Consider the following 6,944-nt stretch of genomic DNA (forward strand, 5'->3'; position numbering starts at 1 on the left):
ACTCGGACTTCTGTATATAGCAGCTAATTCTACAAAGGCCTTGGAGCAACAACATTGAAAATGTATAATGCCATTCCAAGGGTAAGAATAAGAATTGAAAGCAGGACGTCAATCGTCAATCAAGGGAAAAACATGGGTCACTCTTTATGGCTATATTTTCTTGAATGGTCATCACTGTGCTGAACCAAACAAATAAGAATAGATCATCATCACCTATTTAACTTTTTATTACATTACTACCTTAACTATATTACCGCTGATGTGTCTTCTGAAAGTCAAAGTAGGCATCCAGGAAAGGTTGAGATTCCTATAGCTGCAGACGTCATATAGATAAGGAATAAAGATGAGGAGGATAAAAACAATAACAATGCAGAAACAAAGTGTAGCCACGCGCTGTAGGAGGCAACAATTAACTATATTAACTATATATATATAAAGAGAGAGAAGGTAATAGAAGCTAACCACCAGCTAACCAGGCTTTTTGGAAGGTTTTTTTCATGTTTTCCTTAAATCCAACCATAACACTTGCTTTTATAAGAATAACTCTTGCAGCATCCAATTTTGATATGCAGGTAGGTTTTGAAAAGGTTTAAAATTGTCAGTTTAATATTTTCATAAATATTTAAGGCATAAAAAATCATATTTTTTATCTAAAGAACATGATCCAACATGAAATTTAACAATAAATTGACCATGTCAAAAACATGAAAAAAATCCTTCAAAAAACCTATAACCTGAAAGAGAGTGAGGGGGCGAGAGACACGATAGGGGGCCACCGACCTCCTGTCGGCCTCTCGGCAACGAAATAAAGAGAGGGGAGGGCACGATAGGGGTTGCTGGCCCTCCAGCAACTCGAAACAGAGTGAGGGGGGCAAGAGACGCGGTAGGGGTCCACCGACCTCTTGCCGGACCCCGACAACGAAACAAAGAGCATGGAGGGCACAACAGGAGTTGTCGGCCCTCCGGCAAGCCGAAAGAGAGTAAGGGGGGCGAGAGGCGCAGTAGGCGGCCACCAACCTCCCCGCAACGAAAAAGAGAGAGGGGGAGGGCACGACAGGGGTTGCCAACCCTCTGGCAACCCGAAAGAGAGTGAGGGGGCGAGAGACGCGGCAGGGGGCCACCAGCCTCGTGTCGGCCTCCCGACAATGAAACAGAGAGAGAGGAGGGCACTGTTTTGAATAACCCACCCTCCGGCAAACCGAAACAGAGATAGGGGAGGGAATGGCAGGGGTTGCCGACCCTCCGACAACTCGAAAGAGAGTGAGGGGGCGAGACACGCGGTAGGGGGCCACCGACCTCCCGACAACGAAACTGAGAGAGGGGAGGGCACTGTTTCGGGTTGCCGGCCTTCCGGAAACTCGAAAGAGAGTGAGAGGGGTGGGACCAAGAGGAAGGTGAAGAAGAGGGGTGCGGGGTCACCTCCGGTTGTCGGACGAGAGGACGACGACCGACGGGTGGGCGATGGGAGGATGCGGGGTGGCGGGTGGTCGATGGGAGGTCGTGGGGCGGCAGGCGGTCAACGAGAGGTCGTGGGGAGGCGGACAACCGACGGTAGGTCGACGGGAGGGCGACCGATGAGAGCTCGATGGCCGACAATAGAGAAAAGAAATGGAAAAGTGACTCGAATTAGGGATTTATGGAAAATTTAGCGACGGATTTGCGATAGCAAAATGCATCGCCTATTCCGTCGCAACTGTGGGACGGAGTAGCGACAAAATTGGTACGTCTCTAATCCGTCGTTAGGTAGCGACAGATTAGCGTCAGACTAATTTTCGTCGCTAATTTCATAAATAATTTGAATGGTAGCGACAAATATTTTGCTCTCGCTAAGCCGTCGCTAATGGGCGACCGAAAAAATCTATCGCCAATATCCGTCGCTATTTGGAGTTTTTCTTGTAGTGTTCAATTACTTATTATTCTTGTAACTTTAACCAAACAATGTTTGTGGGTTTTCACCAAATTTTAATTGTCATTAGCGAACTAAGCGGGTCTATCATCTCCAACAAGGACTTCACGATGGTGAGGGTAAAAAGACAAAACTACCACTCAAGTAGATATCTATTTCAATGTATATAAGGCATTGTGGTCAACAAAAACAAGTTTGAAAATATGGATGACACGATATGCTGTTAAGCAACACATACGTTGGTGATGAATATTGTTAGAGATTGCTTAGATTAAATGAGAGAAATTGGAAAAGTATACGATGACAGTGTAAAAAGGCAAACCTATCCTTGTATGACAAAACATTAGGAAAGACATTCATAATCCCATGTACAACAAGATGAATTGTGGAAGTGTCATTGACAAGGTATGATGTTCAGTTACATATAACTTAAAATCTAACAATATAATGCATGTGTGTATTCACCATACTTTAATTTTGATGCGATCGTTTACAATGAGTACTTTTATTGATGGCAAGTATGTGAAAATACATGCAAAAAGTGATAAATAACAAGTGTACACATCAGTGGGGTAAAAACACAAAAACACCCCCAAACTGAAAAAGGATGATGATGTTATGTGACACTATGTTCAACAAGATAAAGCGTGAAAGTGTGAATGATAGGAGATGATGTTCGAGAACACGTATTTTGGTGATGGCTCCTGTTGGTGATTGACTAGGTGAAATGAGAAAAATAAGGTGGCTACACGAAGGTGGGGTAGAAAGACAAACATACCTCTATGTGAGAAAACAATGATAGGGTATTGATGATGTCATCTTTAGCAAGGCAGAAAGTAAAATTGTGTGTGACAAGACATGATGTTTTGTTGACTGAATGTGAAATTGTGCGTGACAAGGCATAATGTTCCGTTAGTTATAATTATGGAAACTCTAACAACATAACTCACGTGGGTATTCACCGTACTTTAATTTTGATGGGATCATTTTCAATACATAGTTTTATTGATGTCTAATATGCTAAAAACATGCAAAAATTAATAAATATCAAGTCTACACATCGAAGGGGTAAAAACACAAAACTATCCGGAAACTGAAAAGGAATGTTGGTTTACAGGACGCCATATTCAACAATAGAAATTGTAAAAGTGTGAATGATAGGAGATGATGTTTGAGAACATGTATTTTGCTGATGGTTGTGGTTGGCGATTGACCGAGCGAAATGAGAGAAATGAGGTGGCTACACGAAGGCAGGGTAGAAAGACTAACATAACCCTATGTGAGAAAACAATGATAGGGTATTCATGATGTGATCTTGAATCAGACAAAATTTGAAATTGTGTGTGACACGATATGATGTTCTGTTGACGGAATGTGAAATTGTGTGTGACAATACACAATGTTCTGTTAGTCATAAGTAATGAAACTCTAACAACATAACCCATGTGAGATTTGAGCACATTTAATTTGGTAATGCGAATTGAGTGTGACGTTCGACTCCAACAAGTACTTTTATTATAAGTTGCACGATAAATGGTTGTGTAAAAAGATATAAATAGCACAATTACATATTTTTAGGGTAGGAAGACAAAACTACCGGTGAAATAAATATGTATGTTGATGCATAGATGGTGTTGTGTTCAACAAGATGGTGTGGAACTATGAATCACAAGATAAGATGTTCAACAACTAGTACTCTCCCGATGGCTACAATAACAACTTGTTTATATAAAAGAAGAAAAATTAGAGTTGCACGATGTTGGCGTAGAACGACAAACCTACCCTTACGTGAAAAAACCACAAGACATTCATAATGCCATCTTCAACAAGATGGAATATGAAACTGTGAGTGACAAGATGCGATGTTCATTTAATTATTGTCCTTAAAACTTTAACTATATAATGTTTGTGGGTTTTAACTAAGCTTTAATTATCATTAGTAAACTTAGCGGGTCTCTCATCTCCAACAAGAACTATACGATGGTCGGGGTAAAAAGACAAGACGATCCTTGAACATGATTTCTAAGTTGATGTATAAATGGTGTTGTGGTTAACAAAAACAAGTTTGAAAATGTGGATGACACAATATAATATTAAGCAACAAGAACATTGGTGGTGTAGAAAGATAATCCTACCCTTATGGTGGTGGTGTAAAAGACATACCTATCATTACTTAAAAAAATAACAAGTCATTCAGAGTGCCATCTTTAACCAGATGGAATATGAAAATGTGTGACAAGATACGATGTCCAATTACTTATTATCCTTGTAATTCTAACTAAATGATGTTTCTGGGTTTTCACCAAATTTGAATTATCATTAGCAAATTAAGCGGGTCTATCATCTCCAACAAAAACTTCACTAAAGTCAGTGTAAAAAGGCAAAACTACCCCTCACGTGGATATGTATTTTGATGTATACAAGGCATTTCAACCCACAAACATTATATAGTTAAAGCTTAGTTAAAACCCACAAACATTATATAGCTAAAATATTTTTTTATAGTTGCTCAATAGCAATTGGTCAGGACGGGTTAAGAGTTCAGTACTAGTGCGTATTCTTATCCGCATAAAATCGATATGCTGAAGGCTTGAATTGGCTATTTGTAATAAATATAAAAAGAATGCATAATTTTATTTTTTAATATTATTTTAATAGCTTTAACATGTGTCATTTCTGATTGCCACATAATATTTTTTAGTTCTTCTCGCCTGCGCCTCAGGTAAATGACCGCACAACCAAAGAATTGTACAATACGAAATGACATGAAAAAACTAAATTACTAATTCTGCAATAAAAAATTTGTGAGGCTGACTAATATTTTATGATCAAAACTCCATAAACTAAAATTGTCATATATGGTATTCTTTGCAATAAAAAAAACTCGCTTTTAATTTTTAAGTAAAAAAATTACCATTTTTTTCAAAAAATGTAAGGAAGAAAAGTTGATTTTTATCACGAGAAAGTGGCTGCCGATATTTACCCAAAAAAGCGTTTAGTCACTATGCTCAGCACCATTATTTTCTGTCCTGATCCAAATCTGATTGGATCCGTCCGAGACAGGCCTAAAAAAGGCTTTCTTCAACCCACATTAGTACCGATTTCATTCGATCCATACCCGCACCAGAGTTTACACCTAAAGCGTACTCGATACGCAATTACGGGTTTTCTTGATAATGACAAAATTATAAATTCCGCCCAATTAAAAGCCTTTATTAAGCAAGTACTCCCGCCAAGTGCCAACCGCCATCCGCAAGCCAGATTTAAAACTCGTTGCGTTACCTCTTGGCTCTTTCACTCTCTAATCCAAGAACAAGAACCAGAACCAGAACATCGACGTTTCTCGAAGCTCCCGCTGAGCGCATCGTCGTCCTCCCCCTTTCCCCTCGAGAACCAGAGACGATCTGAGATTCTTGGTCCATTCGAAGCCCTAATCTCGCCGTCTGCGTCCTTCGTCGTCTGCCGACTCTCGTCTCCGTTCCCGCGAGGCTTCTGCTTCCCTTCCGCTCCCCTCTCCACGCTCAGAGCTCGGCGATGATCGTCGAATCGAGGCGATTCGTCTCTAGATCTCCTTCGTTGTACGCGAATTCTAGGCTGCGGAGCTGCGTGGTGTGTTTCTTCTTGCGAAAGGAACCCGACCGGACGGCGGATTCCTGGGAATGTGCAGAGAGGGAGGTCGATCGCGTCCCGTTTGATCTCAACATCTTCTTCGTTCTCTCTGGGTTCGCCTTCTGAGCGTACACGAGCCCGCTTATGAGTTTAGCTGCGTTTGCCTGCCTTTTTATTTCGATTTTCATTTTTTCTTACTCCGGTTTTGGTTTTTGTGGATCTAGTGTGCGATGGTTTTGATCTCAGCGTGGTTTCTTGCTCGTTGAGGCAGGAGGACACGGGGACGCATGAGATTGGTGCCAAGTTGAGGTAGGAGAACGCGGGGACGCGTGAGATTGGTGCAGCGGAGTGCCAGACGGTGTATCTCTCCGAGTAAGACGGTTTGATCGTTTGTTATTTTCTTTTTTCCCGATCCATTTGTTTTTAGCATACGCACCCCCAAACGCCTTTCTTGATTGTAGTCGAATTCGTGTAGGAAATTCATGATCTATTGTTTCGATCTTCTTTTGGAATGATTTGTACTCAAGCGAGGTTGTTTCCATTGGTGAATTGTAGGGTTCTTTGTGTTTTAGATTTTGCATGTTCTCTTCAAAGAAGTTCTGGGTTAAGTGATGTATGTGTTGTCTGTGAAGTTGACACGCTTTTGTAAATTCATTTAGTTGTTAAGATAGTCTTGGATGCTTTCTTGTTTGTCGATTCTAACCCTTCAAAATATTTATCTGACCAGGCAGTTCCTTCGTGAGGTTTATGATGGGCAGCTATTTATCAATTTGAAGAAGGGTGTGGATTTGCCTGCCATGGATCCTTAGGTCGGTTCCTTTTCTCCTTTATCTTTATTGATTCATTTTGTTGAATCTGAGTTTGCTGCCTAATGGATTTGGAGAATGTAGACTGGTCTAAAACGTTTTCCATCTTTCTTTTATGTTGAAACTGATTTTGAGTTGACCAATATGATTGCGTTAGTAATTTGAGTGAATATTGGATGAGAAGTGTTAAAACTGTTGTGAAACCCGATGATCCTGACAAACTAGACAGTGGGCCCTTCTAGTTAACCTGGGTCAACATCTGCATTTTGATATCCCAAACAAATAGAATTATCTACCACAATGCACATTAACACCTACTCGGTCTTTGGACATAGAAAATCACTTTGGATGGAGTGATAGAAGATGAAAAGGAATCTTTGCCATCTAGGGTAACTTCAGTAAGGCACTCAGACACCTTTGCATGGTCATGAAGATGAGATGCTCGTTTCTTTTTATCATGGCCTCATGTGGAGTTTGTATATATATGTATATATGTGTATGTATGCATGTATGTATCCACGTATGTATGTATGTATGTGTCATTATCTTTATTATATTTTTTGTATTTTTGTCTGAATCCTTGTTTGGTGTGGTTAGCTAACCCTAGGCATTTTAGCCATGTG

The 6,944-nt window shown here is 40.4% G+C and overlaps 1 long non-coding RNA gene across 2 annotated transcripts; it reads left to right on the forward strand.

Moving 5' to 3' along the window:
- Positions 1–5,231: 5,231 nt before the first annotated feature.
- LOC149840960 (uncharacterized) lies at positions 5,232–6,608 on the forward strand. Of its 2 annotated transcripts, none has more exons than XR_016431418.1 (3): positions 5,232–5,628; positions 5,740–5,887; positions 6,243–6,608. It is a non-coding gene; the product is annotated as an uncharacterized LOC149840960 (long non-coding RNA). The 2 variants fall into 2 exon arrangements; XR_016431419.1 differs by having other exon boundaries at positions 5,232–5,581.
- The last annotated feature ends 336 nt before the right edge of the window (positions 6,609–6,944 follow it).

The sequence above is a fragment of the Nuphar pumila genome, chromosome 4 (assembly GCF_984573655.1).
Source record: "Nuphar pumila chromosome 4, dmNupPumi1.hap1.1, whole genome shotgun sequence".
Lineage (NCBI taxonomy): Eukaryota > Viridiplantae > Streptophyta > Magnoliopsida > Nymphaeales > Nymphaeaceae > Nuphar > Nuphar pumila.